We start from the raw sequence: 25409 nt of genomic DNA, 5'->3' as shown, positions 1-25409 counted from the left end.
TACGTGTGTCTGTCTATATTTTGTCTTTGCCGGGGATAGACCAGGAATGAAGCCTTAGAACTTTTAGTAAGTAATCTAGCTAGGTACGTGTTAGATTATGATTTCTTTAAATGGCTGAGAAAAGAATTGTGCTGAATAGAATAACTATTTCTGTCTGTGTATCTTTTTTGTAACTTAAGGTTTTTGCCTAGAGGGGTTCTCTATGTTTTGAATCTAATTACCCTGTAAGGTATCTACCATCCTGACTTTACAGGGGGGATTTTTTTTTTATTTCTATTTACTTCTATTTCTATTAAAAGTCTTTTTGTAAGAAAACTGAATGCTTTTTCATTGTTCTCAGATCCAAGGGTTTGGGTCTGTGGTCACCTATGCAAATTGGTGAGGCTTTTTACCAAACCTTGTCCAGGAAGTGGGGTGCAAGGTTTTGGGAAGTATTTTGGGGGGAAAGACGTGTCCAAACAGCTCTTCCCCAGTAACCAGTATTTGTTTGGTGGTGGTAGCGGCCAATCCAAGGACAAAAGGGTGGAATATTTTGTACCTTGGGGAAGTTTTGACCTAAGCTGGTAAAGATAAGCTTAGGAGGTGTTTCATGCAGGTCCCCACATCTGTACCCTAGAGTTCAGAGTGGGGGAGGAACCTTGACATGGTGGCATAGTGGTGGGATTAACCTGAAATCATTTTGAGATCCAGTTGAGATTTTTTGAACTGGAAATACAGATTTTAAAAAGGAAAATTTTTTTTCCTTTGGAAAGGAAGTCCAAAAAGCAGCTGGAACTGAAAGCAGCTTGTTTTTCTCTGCTTTGTGGCCAAGCAGAGACAAAAGGGGATTATCTTTGTGAATTGCAGGTTTTCTTTGCCTGGAGGCAAGGTACTTAACTCCTGCAGGGAAATTCACAGTCTTCCAACCCAGAGTTTTTTGTTTTTTTTTTTCCTAAAAGTAAATGGGGGGGGGGGTGTTCTACCCATTTGCTTTTTCTTTGGGCTGGGTAAGCAGGTTTCCACGTAGTTGGAGGTTTTTTGCTTTGATTTGGGCCCAGAGCAGAGACAAGGGAATTGTCTTTTTCTGTAGGCTGACAATCACTATCAGAGAATAGGTATTCTATTCCAGCACAGCAAAATTTTACAGCCAAGTTTTGTTTGTTTATTTATAAACCTCGGGTGTAAAGTTAATTAAAAACAGAGAGGTTAGAATGACAAAATCCACGGCTCGACTACAGCTGGAATTAGCCAAATTTCAGGCTGAGGAAAAACAAAGGGAACATGAAAGACAGATAGAACTCATGCGGATGGAGAAGGAGGTACAGGAGGCTGCCCACAAGAGGGAAATGGAGGCAAGGAAGCATGTGGAGGAGGAGAAGGAAAAAGAGAGGAAGCATGTGGAAGAGGTGGAGAGGATAAAGGCTCAGCAGAATATACCAACAAACCCTAGCAATCCTTCTCCAGGTACCACTTCCCATCCCAGAAAGTTCCTCACCTACAAGGCAGGTGATGATACTGAGGCCTTCTTAGAAAACTTCGAAAGGGCCTGCCTTGGGTACAGCATCTCTACCGACCAATACATGGTAGAGCTGAGGCCACAGCTCAGTGGACCCTTAGCTGAGGTGGCGGCTGAAATGCCTAGAGAACACATGAACGAGTATGAACTGTTTAAATCCAAGGCGAGAGTCAGAATGGGGATAACACCCGAGCATTCTCGTCGGAGGTTCAGAGCCCTAAGGTGGAAACCAGACGTGTCATTTACCCGACATGCCTACCACATTGTGAAACATTGGGATGCCTGGATATCAGGAGCAAGTGTTGAATCTCCAGTAGATGTGCCCTTCCTAATGCAAATGGAACAATTCTTAGAGGGTGTTCCTGAAGAAATAGAAAGATACATCCTAGATGGGAAGCCCAAAACTGTAATCGAGGCAGGAGAGATTGGAGCCAGATGGGTGGAGGTGGCAGAGAAGAAGAAAACTGGTCGCAGTTGGAGCGGAGACCAGAAGGGACAACCCCAGACCCCACCCTATTACCGGGGGCCGCCCAAAGCCCCACCTACCTCCCAAAGAACCCTCCAGACCCCTTATCGTCCCACCACCCCGTTCTCCAGCAATCCTCCTCGCCCCAGTGACCCGTCAGCTGGACGATGTTTTAAATGTAACGAGCTGGGGCATGTAAAGGCCAACTGCCCCAAGAACCCCAACAGATTACAGTTCATTGCACCGGAATCACACCAGAGGTCCACAGGCCCAGATACCTCCCAGATACCCTTGGAGCGGAGGGAAACTGTGAATGTGGGCGGGAAGAAGGTTATCGCGTGGAGGGACACTGGAGCACAGGTGTCAGCTATCCACCAATCCTTAGTGGACCCCAATTTAATCAACCCAGAGATCCAAGTGACGATTCAACCCTTCAAGTCCAACTCTTTCGATTTGCCTACAGCCAAGTTGCCTGTCCAGTACAAGGGCTGGTCAGGAATGTGGACTTTTTCAGTCTATGATGATTATCCCATCCCCATGCTGTTGGGGGAAGACTTGGCCAATCATGTGAAGCAGGCCAAGAGGGTGGGAACGGTCACCCGCAGCCAGGCTAAACAAGCCGTGAGGCCTAGCTCTGTTCCGGAAACTTCTATCAGGACCCGGTCAGAGGTGATGGACCCAGACCCCAGGCCAATGTCTGCAACAGCAGTAGTGGATCCAGTCCCAGAGACCCAGACGGAACCAGTCCCAGAACCGGAACCAGCCGAGCAACCAACACCAGACCCATTGTCAGCACTGAATCCAGTACTTGCAACCTCAACACCAGAGGGCCCCACCAAACCTGAACTGGCAGCAACCGATAACCCTACACAAGAGGCTCAGCCGGAGCCTGAATCCCAACATAGTGCACCAGCGGAGAGCGGTTCACAGTCAACAGAAACAGCTCCATCCCCTATATCGCTTCCAGAGGGACCAAGCCTAGGTCCACAATCCAATGAGGAACTGATGTCTCCAGCATCAAGGGAACAGTTCCAGACCGAACAGAAAGCAGATGAAAGCCTCCAGAGAGCTTGGACGGCGGCACGGAGCAACCCACCGCCTCTCAGCTCTTCTAATCGATCCAGGTTTGTTGTAGAAAGAGGACTTTTATACAAGGAAACTCTTTCTGGTGGACACCAGGAAGACTGGCATCCTCAGAGACAGTTGGTAGTTCCAACTAAATACCGGGCCAAGCTCTTGAGCTTAGCCCATGATCACTCTAGTGGCCATGCTGGGGTGAACAGGACCAAAGACCGTTTGGGGGGGTCATTCCACTGGGAGGGAATGGGCAAGGATGTTTCTACCTATGTCCAGTCTTGTGAGGTGTGCCAAAGAGTGGGAAAACCCCAAGACCAGGTCAAAGCCCCTCTCCAGCCACTCCCCATCATTGAAGTTCCATTTTAGCGAGTAGCTGTGGATATTCTGGGTCCTTTTCCGAAAAAGACACCCAGAGGAAAGCAGTACATACTGATTTTCATAGATTTTGCCACCCGATGGCCGGAAGCAGTAGCTCTAAGCAACACCAGGGCTAAAAGCGTGTGCCAGGCACTAGCAGACATTTTTGCCAGGGTAGGTTGGCCCTCCGACATCCTCACAGATGCAGGGACTAATTTCCTGGCAGAAACTATGAAAAACCTTTGGGAAGCTCATGGGGTAAATCACTTGGTTGCCACTCCTTTCCACCATCAAACAAATGGCATGGTGGAGAAGTTAATGGAACTTTGGGGGCCATGATACGTAAATTCGTAAATGAGCACTCCAATGATTGGGACCTAGTGTTGCAGCAGTTGCTCTTTGCCTACAGAGCTGTACCACACCCCAGTTTAGGGTTTTCCCCATTTGAACTTGTATATGGCCGTGAGGTTAAGGGGCCATTGCAGTTGGTGAAGCAGCAATGGGAGGGATTTACACCTTCTCCAGGAACTAACATTCTGAACTTTGTAACCAACCTACAAAACACCCTCCGAACCTCTTTAGCCCTTGCGAAAGAAAACTTACAGGATGCTCAAAAAGAGCAAAAAGCCTGGTATGATAAACATGCCAGAGAGCGTTCCTTCAAAGTAGGGGACCAGGTCATGGTCTTAAAGGCGCTCCAGGCCCATAAAATGGAAGCATCGTGGGAAAGGCCATTCACGGTCCAGGAGCGCCTGGGAGCTGTTAATTATCTCATAGCATTCCCCACCTCCAACCGAAAGCCTAAGGTGTACCATATTAATTCTCTAATGCCCTTTTATTCCAGAGAATTAAAGGTTTGTCAGTTTACAGCCCAGGGAGGAGACGACGCTGAGTGGCCTGAAGGTGTCTACTACGAAGGGAAATGTGCTGGTGGTGTGGAAGAGGTGAACCTCTCCATGACCCTTGGGCATATGCAGCGACAGCAGATCCAGGAGCTGTGCACTAGCTATGCGCCAACGTTCTCAGCCACCCCAGGACTGACTGAACGGGCATACCACTCCATTGACACAGGTAATGCTCGCCCAATTAGAGTCCAACCTTACCGAGTGTCTCCTCAAGCTAAAACTGCTATAGAACGGGAGATCCAGGATATGTTACAGATGGGGGTAATCCGCCCCTCTGAAAGTGCATGGGCATCTCCAGTGGTTCTAGTTCCCAAACCAGATGGGGAAATACGTTTTTGCGTGGACTACCGTAAGCTAAATGCTGTAACTCTCCCAGACAACTATCCAATGCCACGCACAGATGAACTATTAGAGAAACTGGGACGGGCCCAGTTCATCTCTACCTTGGACTTAACCAAGGGGTACTGGCAGGTACCGCTAGATGAGTCTGCCAAGGAAAGGTCAGCCTTCACCACACATCTCGGGCTGTATGAATTTAATGTACTCCCTTTCGGGCTGCGAAATGCACCCGCCACCTTCCAAAGACTTGTAGATGGTCTCCTAGCGGGATTAGGAGAATATGCAGTCGCCTACCTTGACGATGTGGCCATATTTTCGGATTCCTGGGCAGACCACCTGGAACATCTACAAAAAGTCCTTGAGTGCATAAGGGAGGCAGGACTAACTGTTAAGGCTAAGAAGTGTCAAATAGGCCTAAACAGAGTGACTTACCTTGGACACCAGGTGGGTCAAGGAACTATCAGCCCCCTACAGGCCAAAGTGGATGCTATCCAAAAGTGGCCTGTCCCAAAGTCAAAGAAACAGGTTCAATCCTTCTTAGGCTTGGCCGGTTATTACAGACGATTTGTACCGCACTACAGCCAAATCGCCGCCCCACTGACAGACCTAACCAAAAAGAAACAGCCAAATGCTGTGCAGTGGACCGAAAAGTGTCAGAAGGCCTTTAACAAGCTTAAGGCGACACTCATGTCTGACCCTGTACTAAGGGCCCCAGACTTTGACAAACCATTCCTGGTAACCACAGATGCATCCGAGCGTGGTGTGGGAGCAGTTTTAATGCAGAAAGGACCTGATCAAGAATTCCACCCTGTAGTGTTTCTCAGCAAAAAACTGTCTGAGAGGGAAAGCAACTGGTCAGTCACTGAAAAAGAATGTTACGCCATTGTCTATGCTCTGGAAAAGCTACGCCCATATGTCTGGGGACGGCGTTTCCACCTGCAAACCGACCATGCTGCACTGAAGTGGCTTCACACCGTCAAGGAAACTAACAAAAAACTTCTTCGGTGGAGTTTAGCTCTCCAAGATTTTGATTTCGACATTCAACACATCTCAGGAGCTTTTAACAAAGTGGCTGATGCACTCTCACATGAAAGTTTCCCAGAATCAACTGGTTAAAATCGTCCTTGAGATGTGGAAAATATTGTTAGTCTTTATGTACTTGGTAGTATATTTAGAGATGCATGTGTCTTATTAACTCTGTTTTTCCTAGAGCTCCAGGAAGAAATCCCAGCCAGTGTTTCACCCTAGCTGAGATTTGGAGGGAGTGTCATAAATATAAAGGGAAGGGTAAACCCCTTTAAAATCCCTCCTAGCCAGAGGAAATCTCCTCTCACCTGTAAAGGGTTAAGAAGCTAAAGGTAACCTCGCTGGCACCTGACCAAAATGACCAATGAGGAGACAAGATACTTTCAAAAGCTGGGAGGAGGGAGAGAAACAAAGGGTACGTGTGTCTGTCTATATTTTGTCTTTGCCGGGGATAGACCAGGAATGAAGCCTTAGAACTTTTAGTAAGTAATCTAGCTAGGTACGTGTTAGATTATGATTTCTTTAAATGGCTGAGAAAAGAATTGTGCTGAATAGAATAACTATTTCTGTCTGTGTATCTTTTTTGTAACTTAAGGTTTTTGCCTAGAGGGGTTCTCTATGTTTTGAATCTAATTACCCTGTAAGGTATCTACCATCCTGACTTTACAGGGGGGATTTTTTTTTTATTTCTATTTACTTCTATTTCTATTAAAAGTCTTTTTGTAAGAAAACTGAATGCTTTTTCACTGTTCTCAGATCCAAGGGTTTGGGTCTGTGGTCACTTATGCAAATTGGTGAGGCTTTTTATCCAACATTTCCCTGGAAAGGGGGGGTGCAAGTGTTGGGAGGATTGTTCATTGTTCTTAAGATCCAAGGGTCTGGGTCTGTAGTCACCTAGGCAAATTGGTGAGGCTTTTTACCAAACCTTGTCCAGGAAGTGGGGTGCAAGGTTTTGGGAAGTATTTTGGGGGGAAAGACGTGTCCAAACAGCTCTTCCCCAGTAACCAGTATTTGTTTGGTGGTGGTAGCGGCCAATCCAAGGACAAAAGGGTGGAATATTTTGTACCTTGGGGAAGTTTTGACCTAAGCTGGTAAAGATAAGCTTAGGAGGTGTTTCATGCAGGTCCCCACATCTGTACCCTAGAGTTCAGAGTGGGGGAGGAACCTTGACAGCATGCCTGCCCTGTCAATTATGCTGTCCTCGAGCGCTGGCCTCTCCCCATTTTCCCTGGGGAGTGTCGGTCTCAGGGTCTTGATTTCCCATCAACCCTTCCCCTTTCTTTTGGTACTGGGAGCTAGCCAACCAAAACTCCCCACTACGTTTTAGTAAGGGGCCAACAGTCCCCCTTATACCTGTCATTGGAGGTTTTTAAGAACAAATTAGACAAACATCTGGCAAGGATGGTTTAGGTTTATTTGGTCCTGTCTCAGCACAGGGGACTGGACTAGATGACCTTTCAAGATCCCTGTAAGCCTCACATTTCTATGATTCTACAAAGGTATTAAATTTAACCTTGTCCTCAACTTTATATTATGAACAGTGAGCTTCCCTCTCATTCTGCACACTCAGAAATTCAGATCATGGTAAATTACGTACTGTGATCTAATAATGGGACACAGGCTGGGAAGGAAATAATGTGTAAGAATGCAACAGTCTCAGAGGGATGTATTTTCTTGTTACAGGAAGCCAGGAACAAAAACCAAGGGAGGAGCCTGATCAGGACAATTCCCAAAATTATCCCATCCTCCAGAGAGATGCTTTGAAGGTGGACTGAAACTTTAAAAAATAAATGGTACCAGATTGAGAATCATGGAAGAATTTAAGCAGAGAACTCACAATAGCTGAACCAGATTTTCTCTTCCAGACACACTGAAGGTATTTTTGACATCTTATCTTATGTACCAAGAATGGGCAGAGATTAGCAGAACAAGTTACTTTTAAAGACTTTGACTGTACAATTAAACCCAGACAGCCATAGCCACACTCCTAACAGCGCTCCTTGGTGGAGACCAGCTCTGGTGATGGGGAGCACATAATGAAGTGCCTTCACTTATGGCAGTTGCATAGGTTGTTGCTTTCACAATGGACAGTAAACCCTGCCTGCACCAGGAAATCATGAATTGCTCTTAAGACGCATATTAGAGATATGCTATTTATGTTGCATAGGGAGAAGAGTGATGCTGCTATCTCAGCAATGGGATGGGGATAAGAGGTATTAACTAGCAGCAAAGTGTTCTTATTGGAAAAGCTATAATTACTCCACATACACAATAATTAAGCCTGGGGAATGTAGTGTGTCTGACTATATTGTTGGGGGTGTGGTGGGGGAATGTCTCCTTTTCCTCCTCCACTAATGTCTGCCAAAAAGCATTTTAATTCCTATTCCCTTTATAACACTACACCCCATATTCTTTGGAGTGATATTATGATATGATTATGACATAATTATAATGTATTTTATGCAGATAAGTCATGTGAGGTGTCATTGGAAAAGTTACAATTTGCTGAATATGATTATCCTATTTGTATGGATCTGAAGTTATGAATATTGACTATATCTTATTTCAAATGTAGTTACACCTGAGTAACACCCAGTAGACATGATGCTTTCAGTCTAGATAGTGGGTGGGGATGGACCTATTCAGGGAAATGGGCCGTTAGGAAAAAACAATAGGCCTTAGGAGAAGCTTATCTCCCATCTGGGGAGCCTTCCTGAGAATGCTACAGACAGCCTCCAAGTAATGGCTCCTATGACTCTACAAGGACATGTGATCAGACCACATGATGGACTCCATCTTGGGATGTCAATATTTTTCCACAGACTGGTCTGGGAACCAAGCTTTGAAACAAAGGGTTTCATATGCAAAAGCTATATAAAGCAGCAAGTGACATCATCTAGTGTTCTTCACTCCCCACCCAAAGAGAGTCCTGGAAACACTTGAGGAAAAAAGACTACACTGGAGGAAGTGATGGACCCACACTAAAGGGATTTCTAGCCTGTGAATGAAAGACCTGGGGATTCCAAGCTGTAAAGCAAGTGTAGCTTGCCCCTTAAGAATCTGCAGTCTGCTTGTATAATCTCTTAGAGTGAAAAGAAAAGGAGTACTTGTGGCACCTTAGAGACTAACCAATTTATCTGAGCATAAGCTTTCGTGAGCTACAGCTCACTTCATCGGATGCAAAATGCTTGGGTGAAGCTGCTCTCTCAGGTAGCTCAGTTTGGGTGTGTGGCGCCACCTGCTATTGTGTTGGGTGATAACAGGGTCTGGGTTAGGCAGGCTGTGTCCCAAAGCAGTGTGAGCAGGGCCAACCCACGGAGTGGTTAGATGGGCCCAGAGGTTCCCACAGCTCCCAGACTGCACCCCAGGGGTGACAACCCAACACACCCTCTTATTCCCTCCCTCAGCAAGTGCCACTCAAGTGGTATCCTCCCTGTTGGCTAATCAGACACCACCATGGGTAGCTCTCAGCAGAGCATTGCTAGAAGTCCACACTATTACCAGCCTGGGACAAAATGTCAGCAAGCTGAGCACCATAGAAAAGCACTCCTGCCACTGGACATCTGCAGCAAAACCCGTACTGCTAAGCAGAATGTTGTAATGTTGTTTCACACTGTGCCCACATGTTCTGGCTGCCCAGGATAGTCTGGGGCTGTTTGGAACACTAGGTCAGAAATTTCAAACCCGGAGATGCTCACTGCCCTGCTGCGCCACCTCTCCCCTGAACTATTTACACTATGTAAATGAGTAGTTACCATATGTCAATCATCCATTTGCACAGCAATCCACTCAATGCCAAAGGGAATGATTTTCTAAGCTGCTCAGTATCCTGGTAGAATGACTTCAGCCGCTGGGAAGCAACCGAGGACACAGGCTCGGTGTGGCTGGTGGTGTTGACAGGCAGCAGGAAGATATAAAGGAGAAAGACACACCTCTGCAACAAAGCCAGTACCAAACATGAGGAACAGTGGCACGGGTGGGCACTGCCCACCCAAGTAGCACCCAGGCCCACCCATATCTGAGCACCAGGCAGAAACTGATGTCCACATGGTTGTGGATCAGGAACTCCTGGCTCAAAAACAGGTGGCTCTTGGCCCATTTGTGGAATACCATGGCTGGCAGGGAGCAGAAGGCAGCAGCAGTCTGGCCAGCCCTGCTTCCTGCCTCTGCTCAGTGCCACAATCTTCTTTCAGCTCTGGCCAACTTCATTGAGAGCTGGGCCCCACACAGGTGCTGCCGTCCCCATCCTCCTCTCCTGCACCCCCAGCTTAATCCATGCCTGCCTGGGGATCGCCCCTCTCCACTGGCCAGCCCAGCCCATGTAACATGAGTGATAAATATCCCACTAGCATTTCAACCTATCCTTGGTGGTGTGTATTTCTGAATGGCTCCCATTGAGATTTGCAGGAAGAAAAGGAAGAACAGAATGTCAGGACGTCAGACAGACAAAAGGGACAAAAAGGGCCAAGAGGATCACAATACTTCTGCCATTAAAATGATTTAATCACTTTCACATGCTGTCAGTTACAGGGCTCCCACACTCACCCATACATTTGGGATTCAAAATATCAACTTAACCGAGTCCCCTCACAATTGGTTTCTTCTCCCCTATTTAATTTTGATCAGCTCAGGTCTGCTGCCTGCCGACAGCCCCCTTCCAAGGCTCCATCACTAGACTCCCTGGCCTCTATCTTGCCCTGCATCCTAACATCCCCCTTTTCATATTTTTGCTTAAAATATTAGAAGGGGTAGCATACAGCACCCACATCTCTAAATGTATCATCACACCACTGACCAACTGCCCACAGAAAGGAGAAGAGAATACTGGCAGCATCTGAGCCTTTCCTAAGAGTAACAAATTTTGTTAGTCATTAAGGGTAGTATTTTCAAGAGCGCTCAGAGCTGCCCTAGCTCTGCTCTCACTGAAACTAGTGGTAAAACTCTCACTGGAGCTGACACAATGACACACAGACATAGCAATGAGGATTAAATGCTGCAACTAATGCAGCATGAGTAACAGCACCCATATCACTTCCCAGCAGGAGAATTCCAGTGTGGATTTCAAGCTGCTTACAGTGGCCATAGATGTAACCAAAACCATTAGGGAGGAAAGCCACCTCTTTCCCCTCCCTATCCCTTAAATCACCAGCTAAGGGACTTGTCTAGATAGTTAAGTCCCTGTCCCATTCATCTGGGGAGGTAAGATGTGAGTATGAGGAAGCTAGAGGCTAGAATCCCCACTAAACCAAGCTAACCTCAGGACCAATGCCTGACAAAAACCCCAGCTGGGGTTAGGGGCCCACAGTTGAGCACCTGCAATCTGCACTGGAAACCTGCCAAATACATCCCAGCAGACTTCTGGAGGCAAGAGGCTTGTGAAACCCCACCCCACAATGCTACCATGTGGGAAATAGCCCTGCCAGATCCCGAAAGGCTGTCAGCCAACACCTTCTGTCACAGCTGGGAGGGAAGAGTGGAGCTGCAGACTGAGCACCCACACCCAGGGGTTTATTATATACCCCCCCCCTTTCCCTTTAAAGATGGCAGTTAACCAGGTGTCCCAACCACTGAACTGGTCAATGGTGCTGGGATGTGAGGGGCCAGAAAAGACCTGGACTCCCCATACCAGTGACATCATGCGGTACCTCACTCCCCACAGATATAGCATCTTTCCTCTGAGCCAGGGACAAAGGCAGGGAGGAATGGCAAGCGCTGCATGAGGGAATGAGGAGAGAACTCCGAGCCCCCAGCCCTTGCAGCATAGTTTCTTGCTACCTGGCCCAATCACATCCTTGTACAAGCTAGTGAGATTAGCATTGCCTTCAATGGGAGCACAGTTAGGTCAACGCTGAGCACTTTTGAATATCCCTCCCTAAATTAACACTTGTTTTTACAAAGGGCTCAGTTTATAACAACTCAGCAAGGCATTTTTGTTAAGACAATGAGTACATGGGCTTAGTTGAGACGTATAAAGCTGTACATATTGCTACCAGCTACAATTATTGCTAAATATGTATATGGTATTTTACTAGTTCAATCTAGTTATCATATTTGTTAAAAATGTTTCACATTCCATTGTATTCAACAACAAAATTATTAATCTTCTGTGGTTAAATGCGGCTCTGTTTTGGACAAACTAAATTCAGAGTAGGAGCTATTAGCTCAAATAAAAATGACATTCAATGGTAAAAGCTTTCACATGCTCTGGCCAGCTGAAAAACTACTCAGACACTATGTTTACCAAATGCCAAAGGAGAAATGAAATATCACAATCTCCCTTGACAACTAAGTTCCACTGGAACAGTCAAGTCCCAGCAGCAAGACTCGTGTGCATAAGAGACAAGTGCTTTCTCCACAACTGGAACAAGACTGTGGAACCAAGTCTTAGAAGAGATTACAACGACCATGAATCTCACCACTTTGAGACTGAAATTTAAGATGAATTTCTCTGACCTTGCCTTCCCATAGGAAGGAACAAACCCAAGAATCTATGCTGAATAAGAAGAGGGGAGAAAATGTGTATCTAGCTCCAGATTCAAACTTTGTGGCATGGGTCTATCTCTACTTTACACCTCTGAAACTTGACAAAATGTTAAGATAATGGGATAAAACCCTGGCTCCACTGAAGTGGTAATTTAATAGAGCCTGAATTTCACTCAGTATTTTTATCATCTCAATTGTATGCTTCCCCTTCCTTTTCCAGTAAAAAGTTCTCCCCATATTAGATAATCTAAATACAGTGTTAGCTATCTAAAATATTACAAGTAAACTATAAATCTGGGTTGCTCAAATTTAGGCCCACATTTACAACAAGACAGGAGCCTGATGTCTATGCTATGTTTGAATTAAATGGAACAGACTGCAAACTGCTCAGATTAAATACTGTACAAGGGTCTATCATAGGTCAAACATCTGTATTAAAAGGGAGCAATGAGGTTACTATAGAGTTTTAGGAGCCACAACATTTATAGGCTGCAGTTTGGACAACCTTCCATAAATAGTATTATTATGAGCTGGGTGAAACCTTGTTATAGGTTGTGTTATAATCTCATTCAAACTGATATGTGAACATGCCCGCCACACCTAAAACAAGGCATAATAGAATCTGCCCAGAAACTAGCACCAGGTGGGCAGCAGCTTCCACTGGGTATTGTCACCAGAGGTGTGGGTATGAGAACAGATAAGGGGGGGGGAGGGAGGGAGGGAGAGAGAGAGGGGCAGGCAGGCAGGGAAAAAAACCCCAATTAGTAACCTTTGAGCACAGTGTGACTACTGAAAAATCTAGAGAGACATCTTTTCAGTCTGTTGGCTAAAATGCTTTGGGGCTGTAACCTTAAGACTTACTGTTCCTTTTGGGTTTGATGCCTCCTACATTCATAGGAGCAGAAAACAGGCAATGCTATCATGTGATAGTTGTGTAACCAAAATAAGCATAAATGAAAGTTAAAAATATCAGTTTCACATGAAGTTAATAATGATGACAAAAATCACGTAAGTTGAATGGAAAACTACTACCTCTCCAAAAAAAAAAAAAAAAAAATAGCTGAATGACTCACTGATTTTTTTTTGGCTAAGATTATGCTTACAAAGCTCTGATGTGATGAGCAATTTGCCTATTATTAAATTATATTACAGTAAAAAAACAGAAAATTTCAGGCTGGTTACTCAACAATTATCAAATTGTAGCTTTGCCTGTTTTCTCTTTACAATATGAGAAAAAGTAGATGATACTGTCTCCCACACTCATTTAAGCTCCCTACATACAGGCAAATACATGCAAAGTTTCTTTCTTGACTTTGCTATATATTAAAAACATCCATTAAAGCCATTTTTGCCTCTTTGTCAGGTTGCTCACTTCTCTAGGCAAATATACAAATAATTTCATGGGTTTTGTTACACACATTGTTCTTTGGTTTACTCTGTCCTGTGTTGTCCTTTTCTTACATGAATTAGGCCAAGATTGAGCACTTTTGAACAACCCACTTGTCTGTATTTTTAGACAGTTTAATTGTGCTTTCTAAACTTTTAAGAAATAGAATAGACAACTGAGAACTGTGAATCAACTCAGAATGGGTTGAAAGTGGCTCCTGAGAAACTACTGCTTCCACTCTTAGCCCTAGTCTACACTACAGAGTTAGGCTGATGTAAGGGTTAGGGTCAACCTAACTGTAGAAGTCTCTACACTACAGTGTTGCTTCTGCCGCTTTAACTTGCCCACTATGTCGATCTAATGAATCTACCTTGGTGAGAGGTGTAGCACTTAGGTCAACATCGTTAGGCCGATGCAGTGTCAGTATACACACTGCGTTGTTTACATCGACCTCCGGGAGGTGTCCCACTATGCCGCATCATGACTGCTCTGGTCACTGTTTTGAACTCTGCTGACAGACGGCCAGGTACAGAGGTGCATGCCCCTCACTTTTTAATCCCCCAGGAATTTTTTAACTTGCTCTTCCTGTTTGCCTCCCGCTGCAGCCCATAGAGAATTTCATTACAGGACCTCCATACACTCTCCCCTCCCCATTCTGTATATCTTCTGGGGCCACAGCAGTGACCAAGGCACTCCACCCCACAGGAAATTACATACAACAGCCGCTGCACAAACACCCGGCTGTGGGAGCCTCATTGGTGTATGTGCTTGTGAATTCTCTGTTCCTTTTCCTTTCAAGATACTTTCCCCTGGATGTATGAAGTTTACCTCAGCATTACAGAGGTATGTTTGCACTATAACAGTACATCGCAGAAGGTCTTTTATGAAAGCTTGTAATGCACTGAACTTAATAGTCATAAGATATGGATACAGGTTTTGGTTATAAAGGGATGTGTGTGTGTGTGTGTATACACAGAAAATTGTAATTGTAACTGTGGTGCAATTTCAGCACCACATAAATACAGGGCCAAGAAGCAATCAGGCAAGGAGGGGCTACCTCTCCAACCAGATGAGAATGGCTTCAAGTGCCTAGCCATTGTGAAGACTAGGAAAAAAACAATAAGGAACTGTCACAACAAACAGTTTGAATCAGAGGGAATTTTGAAATTGTGTGTTTGAATGATTGGATAGAAATTTATTAGTGATGTCTACTAATCTGGTGAACCAAGCAGCCCAGGATGAGGGGTTAATGGTTATGGATGCACTGGAACACTGGATAGTATGCCAACGAACGATGAAAGGGGGAAGCCAGGCAGAAGGATTGAAACCCAGAGTACCTTTGTTGAAGCAATAATGTATTCCAATGAGAGTGCTTATAGATCAGGATACCGTGAGAGAAGATGCCGCCGTGGTGGAGGACAAAACACCCCACCCCAAGGAGGTAGAGGGTGGAATAATCAAAATGAGCCCCAGAAAGGAGAAGATGGGATTCGGAATATAGCTTGGAGGTATTTGAAACTGAGGGGAGTAGATATGGATAAGTGGAATGGGAGACGAACTGATGAATTGATCAAAAAAATGCAAAGGATGGAAGAAGAAATGTTTAAGGAGCAGAAAAAAGGTGCAGCTATGCAAGCTGAGGGTTCAGAGAAACCTGCTCTATAGGGAAGCCCCGACGACAAGTTGCTCCCACTAGAAATGGGTCCTCAGGAGTGGGAGATGGTAACTTAATTAAGATGGGATTCAAATGGGAGGCCTAGGAGAACTGTCATTGTGGGAGATAATGAATCCAAAGATACCCTATTGGATTGTGGATCTGGTGTAAATATTGTAAATAGAAGTTGTGATTTGACTCTATATGTGTCAGAGATCATTACAGCAGCCTCCTTTATTGGGGAAGGAGTGACAGGAAAAATGTACCATTCAGTAGAAATAGCTATTCCCAGAGAGAGAGTGGGGGATTTTTGTTGTAAAGAACAAATGCTTCAGATAGATCAGGCGGCTGAGCCAGTAATATTGGGGACTTTTTTTTTTTTTTTTTTTTTTTTTTTTGAAGAAGAGGAATTGGTTGGTTTTGGATTTAACTAATGAAGTTCTGTGGTGTGCCCCCGGCTGGACAAAACGTGTCCTGACAGCAGGGTACATTCCAAGAATATGTGTTGCAGAAGCAGAGGAGGAGATTATACTGGATCAACAACATGTGTGGGTAAAGGAGTTCCTCCATGTATGGATTAAGAATAAAGCAGAAAGTGGTAAAATTGAACCATGTGTTAAAATCGTGGGGGATGAAGTGCCGCCACAGAGACAGTATAAATATCCTGGTCAAGCAAAGGCAGGAACTGAGAAATAATTGAATCATTAGAACAGGGAGTGATTGAAAAGGGGAATTCCGCATACCATAGCCCAATTTAGCCCGTATTAAAAGCCTCAGGAGATTGACAGTGGATTTTAGATAAATAAAGCTACCCTCCCCTTTGGCACCAATAGTAACAGATTTACCTTAAGTGATGGCAAGAATACGGGGGGTTCCCTAAATGGTTCTCTGTCATAGATTCGGCAAATTGTTTTTTTGCCATTGCATTGCATCCTGATTCTTGGGCCCACTTTGCATTTACTTTTAAGGGACAACAGTACTTATTTAAAAGAATTCCCCATGGCCTACATTGCGCTCCAGCTATTGTGCACCAAAGTGGTGCGAATGCTGGATCAATTATCCAAAGAGAATGGGGACATCACCTCATATGTAGATGACATATTCGTGTGGAGGGACACTGAAGCGGAGATGACTGAGAGGACTAAAAAAGTGTTGACACTCATCCAGGAAACGGGTTTCAAGGCTAAGAGAAAGCCCAACTAGCGCAGAGGAGAGTGAATTATCTGGGGGTGACCATAGGAGAAAAAGGAATTCAGGTAGATCACCAGAGGGGAAATCATTAATGAATTTACCAAGGCCAGAGGATTCTCATGCATTAAGGGTGATGTTAGGAGGGTTTAACTATTTAAGGAAACATCTGGAATTTTGCCATCATAACTGAACCCTTGTGGCATTTACTAAAAAAGGAAGTAGAATGGCGTGGGGGCCTGAACAAGAAAAAAAAGTTTTCTGTAATTTAAAACAAGCCTTGATGCAAGCCCCAGCATTGAAATTCCCAGAGATAAATAAGTCGTTTGTGATTAAGTTGGCAGCAACCCAACAGAGTCTAGTAAGGGTAGTAATGCAGGAAATTGACAGGAAGTTAATACTGGCAGCATACGAGTCTAGAAGATTAACCACTACGGAGGAGCAGTTTGGCATCTGTGAAAGAGAATGTTTAGCTGCTCTGTGGGCCACTAAAGCTTTTGCTTTGACTACTGGCACAGTCCCAATTATAATAAACACCTCACTCTCCCCTGAAGTATATTTTATCAGGGAAACTGCAGGGGAAAGGAGTATCAAATACCAGGATGGCCCAATGGACCTTGATGTTAACTAGCAGAGATGTTATTTATGAGACTAACAAACAAGCAATGATGTTACCATATGCCCTCCTGACGGAAGGAAAGAAGCATGAATGCCCACTTCCAGAAACCAAACCAAAGTTAGTTGAAGAAGCACCCCTGGTAAATGAAGTGTTAAGCCTCGGAGAAAAAGAGGTTTGGTTTACAGATGGTAGTTCATACCATGAGAACTCTAAGCCATATACGGGATATGCAGCTGTACAAATTGATGGGGAGACTATTTCTGGTTCTATGAGTATGACTTCAGCTCAGGGAGCAGAGGTCAGAGCTCTTAGTGATCTGCTTAAACAGAAAAATAATGTTGCAGATAATCTTTATGTCTATATGGATTCAGACTTTGTGGTACAAGGACTGTTATACTGGATTGGGATTTAGAAAAAGAATAATTGGGAAACAGCTGAGGGGAAAAATTTGGTCCAAAAGGAGGATTGGAAATCTATTTATGATTGGTGGAAAAACACTCTGGAAAATTAAGAGTAAGACATATTAAAGGTCACCAAAAGTGAGAAGGGAATGAAAAAGCAAATGCTTTAGCTAAATTAGCAGCAAAGGAACCTTTGGGAGTTATGGTAGTTACTAGAGCTCAAGACATAAAACAGGAAGTTAAACCTGAGGAAAGACGGGAAAACTGGAATATACAGGGTGGCTATGCAGTGAATAAGAAAAGAGGAGAGGTAAAGTGGGTACCTGATAAACTTCAAAGAGAAGAGATTATTAACCTGTATCACTCTGTGGCCCATCAAGGAATAGAGAATACTCTCATTAAGGTAAAACAAATTGGAATATGGCCTAAGGTGTGAGATGACGTAGAAAACTTTGTTAGAAACCGCATAAGGTATGCGGCAGGGGGGAATAGACCACCGAATTCGGGACCCTTGTTGCACCAAAGAATTGTGGGGCCATGGAGTGGAATACAGGTTGATTATATTAATAAATTGCCTAAGACCCAAAGGGGAAATCAATATTTATTAGTGATAGTGGATTCCTTTTCTGGATGGGTGGAGGCGATTCCCACCAGAAATCATACTGGAGAGACCATTGCCAAAAAGTTGTGGGAAGTAGTGTTTTGTGGATATGGAACTCCAAAAGTAATTGATTCAGATAATGGGCCACATTTTGTAGGAGGAGTAATTAAAAGTTTATTAAAAGCTTTAGGAATAAAGAAAACTACATATTCCCTATCATCCTCAATCGTCAGGGACAGTAGAAAGGATGAATCAAATTATTAAACAAGCCTACGCAAAGTTGTGCAAGAAACTGGCAAAGATTGGACAATAAATTACCAGTGGTGTTGGCAGCAATTCGAGGTAGTGATCGATTGGGTACTGGCTACCAGCCTTATCAAATTATCTTTGGAAGGCCTATGAGATTGTGGAGCCCTTTATCGTACTCAGAAGAGGAGGAGGAGGAGGAGGAATCAGTTACCCAATGGGTAAGGGAGTTCCCGATAGAATTTAAGAAAATGGAATTTAAACTGACTGCCGTCATTGATAAAGCAAGAGACTATGGATTCTCGTGTGGCTCAGGACAGTAGATTACGGAAAATCAGAGATAATGTATTTGAAATTAACATCCAAAAAATCATGTCCTGGAGTCTAAATGGGTTGGACCACTTTCTATCATGAATAAAATTTCACCTACTGTAGTGCAGATTAACAAGGGGGAAAAGGGAAAGTGGGTCCACACATCACAATTAAAGTTAAGGCCTAAAGATTAAATAATGTTCCCTTTCTTTTTCTTTTAGTTTATCTTACAGAGGGAAAGGAATGCCCAATTGCACTGGAGATTATCTTGTAAGGGCCTTGGATTTGGAGTGTGGATACGGTGCTACAATTTTTGTAATTTGTTTATTGCTTATGTTTGCTTTGCTTTGCTTTTTGTGCTTAGTAGAAGAATTGTGTTGTGTGTGTTATATTTTATGAAGAAAAAGATAATACCGGAGCTCAAGTGAAGATAGAAGAGGTTGTGTAAGTATTTAGAATAATACGGCTGGAAGCATTGGACATTAGTCCTGTGGAATAATGGCCATAGCATCAATACTGAGGAACCTTGTAATTCAAAAAGGGTGAAAATATGTTGTTTTTTGGCTTTTACGTTTTTTGAATATTTGGGGAAATTTAGGGGTACATGGATATACATATGGCAGCACCTCTAAGATGGAGGTATGGCTCAAAGGGGATAATACATTTGACTATTTGTGGGACAGAATGGGAAAATCTCTACCAAACAAAACCAGATGTAAAGAAAAACCTTTTGAGGTAAAATTTGAAATATGGTAGGAAGATGGCAAAAATGTGACATGGGAATATCTAAAGCCAAAAGATTTGGAAAAGCAATGGAGGTATTTGTACATACTAAGGGGAGGGGGGGGAAGGTCACCTAAGGTTTAGATTTAGTTATGATGAGAACAATCTGAATATGAATACTTTGAACTGTACCTTTTGGAGTCTGGGATTTGATGTAGGCACCCTAGATGTGACTAATGAACAAAAAATGGCCAATACGCATGTGGGATGGAATGAGTCAGTGGCTCTTAAATTATGGGAATATGGTGTAATAACAAATCTTTCCGTAATGATAAGATTGAGTTGCTTTAGGAAAATTAATGGGGGAATATATTTTCAGGGATATGGGCAGTTTATGTTTACCAATCAGATACCAGTAAACAAGTTTCAACCAAGAATCATGGCAGACGAGTACCCATATAGAAGGGGTGAAGTAATTGAAGCCCCAACTATTGTGGATCAAACAATCAATCTGGTTGGAAGGAGCGCAAGTAAAAATAAGTGCACAACATCTGGAGTGTATGCCATATGCCTTGCCTCTATTACAAGCGTGGCAACAATCATGGGGAGATGGGACTATACAAAATAAGAGGTATAGGGGAATATATCATACGTAGTATTGGTGCTGGAGCTGGAGTTTTAAACTCACATGATATTGAGACGTTACAAGGGAAAATGTCAGCTTTGGGTAAGATTTTAGGGGCTATACAGACACGTGACAAAATTTTAGTGCATTATCAGAACAAGGAATAAGAAGTGTGGAACTCCAATTGAAACAAGCCCAAGCCTTGAAAATGTCTCTAAATATAAATCTATTTGGTATGTCTGAGATTGACAATAAAACTATACTAGCAATGCGATGTGTATGGATGCAAATTTATGGGATAAAATCATAGAAAGAATGGTTAATCTGTTAAGTAATGGACAATGGCCTTTTGAATGGTTCAAAGATACTCATATATGGAATCAACGAATTACAGGATGGAAGAAATATATGGAGTTCAATTGGGATCAAGCAACTCTGAGGGGAGAGTGGAAAGGCAGAATGCTGTTACATAACACAGGAAGCAAAGAAAAGCAGCAATGGCCTAGGTGTTGCCAAAGACTATTAATGGAGAATTATGGCAAATAGAAATAAGTGGGACACAGTTGATTCAAGAAGAAGGGGATTATAAATTAGTAGAATTAATGAAACATTGTGAAGAGTGGGGACGAAGCAAATGGGTGTGCCCACATCTAACTTGGTCCCTAGAGGGATGTCATTTGAACCATTTAAGCGGACAGTGTACCATGCAATATTTAGCCTCTAATGGCACAAGTGTGTTTGATTTAGGCAATGCGTGTATTTGTGTGGTAACTACCGAAAAACATGTATTTTGGGGAAGTCTGACAGAAAAAGCCCAATTGAGTCATGTAAGTGTAATGTAACAGAGGTAATTATTAATGGAATTATTTACCAAGGTCCTCTATTTTTAAAAAAGGAAATTATTTGGGAACCAAAAGATGTGGACTGGTCCTTTGATTTGGGGATATATTGGGAACAAGGGAAAAAACTGATTGATGAAAGCAAAAGTATCAGGCAACATGCAAAAGATGTATCTGCGTGCTAAGTTGGGAAAAATAAACATTTTCATCCACAATGGTCAAATATTAAAATTGGGGAAAGAAGGAGAATTGGCAATTTGTCATTGGTATGATGTTTTTAAAGGATGGCCTCCCAGTGTCACAGCTCTTCTAAATTTAATGCTACATCCTATTGTCATATTATTTGTTTTAATGATTTTGTTAATCTTTATTATGCTATGTTTATACTGCCAAACAAGAAAATGAAAAGAAGTTTTGGAGCAAGTGAGCTACAAAATTGAATTGCTTGGAAAATTATAAAGTGATACATGATTAATACCATTAATTATTGTATCGAGGGGGGAAATGTTGGGAGATCTCTCTCTCTCTCTCAATATATATTGTGATTCATATATTCATGTAATAGGTTATAGGTCACTGAAGCCTGGTATGAATGACACATGCTTGATATGAATACATGCATTGCAACTTAGCAACCGAAGCAAAAATTTAAGGTCAAGAACTATTTGTACAAAAAAAAGTTAAAAACAAAAAACGGAAAAATCAGAAAAGGAAACACCACCAGCGGGACTGATAAAATAAGAATTGGAGGAAATGGCCCACCTATGATCATGGCGGCCTGCCTAGGATTATCTCTTTGGAATTGTGTGGGTAGAAGGTCTAGTAAACCAAGGCAAAGAACAGATGACGCAATGGAAAGGACTATAAATGGTTGCCTACGATTTCTGCAAATCGGAGAGTTGTTTATTGATCCAGAGTCCTGTGCGGCTATAGACGTGGTTTTCGCCGGCTTCCAGCATCTTATGGTCTTATTCTGATGGAAAGAATTTCGACTGGCCATTGGGACCATTCTGACCTTTGGATGCTAGTATAGTACATTTGGGGTGTGAATGTGGAGTGAGTAAGGTTTGTTTTGTAATCAATAAAGAGCATTTAGAGTATTATATACCAACATTATGTCTGGTATCTACTTGCTCCCCATCCCGTAGGGAGACCTTTGTTGTGGATCTAACAGCTATTGCTTATCACTCTATTATCCTCTAGGTGTTTACAAATGGATTGTTTAGGAATTTGTTCCAGTATCTTTCCAGGTATTAAAGTTAGGCTGACTGGTTTATAAGGGCCCAGGACCTCTATCTTTTAAAAAGAGGAACAAACCTGTTCTCCATAGGCCATCCCAATCTTCATGTTGATACAAGTGGCTAGTAGAAGCGGAAATTGATGTGACTATCATTCAGATTATAGTGGAAAAACTTATCAAAGAGGAAGGTTTGGCAACATTTCCAAAGGTGTCAGATTTTGGATTCATCTAATTTTCTCCAAAAGTTCCAAAATCAAAAATAAAGGAACATCATTTAGTAATTAACTGAAAGACTAGCAGTGCTGTGAACTGGAAATAACCCATTTAAAATTACAAATAGATAGCTCTTGACACCAGAAGGGGTACATACTTTAGGCACAGTGATACTTATGTGGCATGGAGATGCTCTTCGCATGCCCATTCATATTTGTACCTGTTATGGTCTTGTTCAGAGATCCATTAATTTTGAAAATAAGACGTTCCATGTAGAAATAAAATACGTTTTCATAAATGTTGAGAGACATTCCTCTCTTGACCCAGAGAAACAATTTGAAGAAAGGTTTCAGAGTAACAGCCGTGTTAGTCTGTATTCGCAAAAAGAAAAAGAGTACTTGTGGCACCTTAGAGACTAAAGACTGAAGTTTGCTAATAGCAAAGGACAACATCATACCACTATTTTTAAGCAGAACATCCCCTGTATTAAAGTGGGGAGTTCTACTGTAAAAAGATGACATAATATGGCACAAAGAATAATTAAGCACAGGGAATGTGATTCACCATCTATTTCAGAATAAAACCTAATTCTTACAGAAATTGACTCATGTGAAAGAGTCATTTACAGACCACAAAAGAATCTTGAAAAATTGCATAATTGTTGGAACACATTCCTAATTGCCACTGAGCCTAAAAACTTCGCACTTACACAAACCACAAATTTTCAAAAGTCGCCGTTCTGGATGCTCATCTTAAGACACCTTAATGGGGTCTTATTTTCAGAGGGTTGGTCCTTGGCACTTTCTGAAAAATCAGACCCCTTGGAAGGGTCTCAAGTTGGGCACCTTGAAACACTAGTCACGTCTAAAAAGATACCACAGGCAATATTTTCAATCCATAATTCTGAAAGGACTTTACAAATCAAACAGCATATATTTTCCCCTAAAAACAAAAACAGACTTTTTAAAATCATGGGATTTAGGTCTTGAATAAGCCCTTGAAGCTAAAATATGAAAATGTAGACTCTGACACGTTAGGGAGATGTCTGAAAAGTGGGTTTTCACAGAATCTATGTCCTGAGTTTTGACAAGAAGATTTGACTGCGGAGAATTTGAACCAATCATCTCTTTCAGGGTTTGGTTAGATCTTCTGAAAAATAATGAACACATACTTACATTACCCCCCTCATATGTTTAGATTACTGCAGATGTTCAGAGTCAGCATGATCCAGTGAACTGAGCCTGAAGCAAAGAACCAGGAAGATCCAAGTGTAAGCCTCTTTCTACCAGACACTCATTGTACAGGCTTTGGGAAGTCACCTGTAAACAGACACTCCAGCTGGGGAAGGACAAAGTGTCCCAATTTAAGTCCTTTTTCTCAGAGCTTGCTTTCTTGTCAAAAACAAGATTGCAAAACCAGAGCAAATCAATTCTAAATGCTGGGTGTAGCCACCAGAGTCTTTTTCAGCTTCAGCCCACTCAGAGGGCACAGAACACACCTTATGGTAGCCTCCTTTGCACCAGCTTCTCTTTTGTTTTTATAACGCTACCCTGATCAGCCATGTAACCTGCAGGATTATATACCCTCAGACCATTCACTCACCTTGCATTTTGAGTTAAAAATCCACAGATAGTGATGCTATGATGCAGTAGGATACATTTACTATTACACAAATTTAACAGCAGTTCAGAGATAATTCTTTCACAAACCACACAAAGAATTTGCCTCTCGTATATGACCTATTAATGTATCACTCCTTCCAGTGGAGAATTATCACCCTGCTAGGAGAATGGACTCAATGCTCTTTTATCTTGAATAAGTACTTGCCAACAGCTTTGTTATAGGTGTCTTGTAACATGCACTGTCTATGCTATCCCTCAGTAACATAATAAAATAACGTTACTAAAGCCAGGTTGTTGGGTTTTTCTATTTAAATTGAACATTTTAGTATACTACCGCTTCCTGACATCTTCCTTGAAAAATGAATTTGGCTTGGCTTACACACAAGCCTTGTCAAAAACTAAAATCAGCTAGTAAGATCAACAGGCAGTGAAAAAACTGCGTTGAGTTTGTGGGATACGTAGCATGAAGCTGAAGGGATTAGTGTTGAACTGTTTTATTTAACATCTTCAATAGTGGTTAGGAAAAGATAAAGAGCATATTAAGTTTACTGGCACTACATGGGTGGGTGTCAAGCACCCACTTAATCAGAGGAAAATAGATGCAGACAGGTATCTATAGGTCAGATATACAGGAAGAAAGTCAAATCAGATTAAACATGGAAAAATACAAGTGAACATATTCTGGGACGAACACAAAATACAACCAGGAAGATCATCTTCCCATCCACCCTCTCCCCCTTGGAATTCATGCATCTCTCTTGAACTGCTACAGCTCTGTATTTTGATCCCAGGAGATTACTTCCAAAGTTAAACCAACAAAAGCTAAGTAGAAAACATTGCCACCACCACTGTAGGTGCTGGGGTTACTAGAATGCATGGCGTAACATCTGCAAACAACTTTATTAAATATATTTTGACATGTAGAGAGGACCTTTTCAGAACAATGGATGTCCTTCATTATGAACAAAAATGACAAATTAATTTCATTGGCATGTACTCGTCTGGATATTACTCTTGGGAAGTTGGAAAGGGTTCAGAAAAAACCCTACAGTGAGTAAGGGTCTGCAAAACATGCCCTTATATTAAGAGGCTAAAGAAGCACAATGTATTTTGTTTATTGAAGAGAAAGTTAAGAGGTGGCTATCACAGTCTATAGGTACCTACTAGGGAAAAGATTTCTGCTGACAGTGAGCTTTTTAAATTTAGTAAACAAAGGCATACCAAGATCCAATAGTTGAAAACTGAAGCTAGACAATTTCAGACTAAAAGCAAGGTACATACTGCCAGTGGGGGTTATTGAATTTACCTAAGGATGTGGTGGATTCTGTCACTTGAATTATTTAAGTCAAGATTAGATATCTTGCTAAAAGTTATACTTCAGCATAACTAAAAATTATGGGTATTGATACAGAAATAATTTGGTGATAATACTGTATGGCCCACATGCGCAGTTCAACCTAGACGATCATAATGGTCCCTTATTGTCCTTAAAATCCGTGAAAGAATTTCTTCACCAACATCTTGTCAATAACCTTACCCAAAAAGGGGCAGGTTAGAGATAGTATATCTACTATCCTATAAACAACAATTC

Source organism: Natator depressus, chromosome 5 (genome assembly GCF_965152275.1).
Source record: "Natator depressus isolate rNatDep1 chromosome 5, rNatDep2.hap1, whole genome shotgun sequence".
Classification (NCBI taxonomy): Eukaryota; Metazoa; Chordata; order Testudines; family Cheloniidae; genus Natator; species Natator depressus.
Note: the sequence above shows the minus strand (reverse complement) of the source record.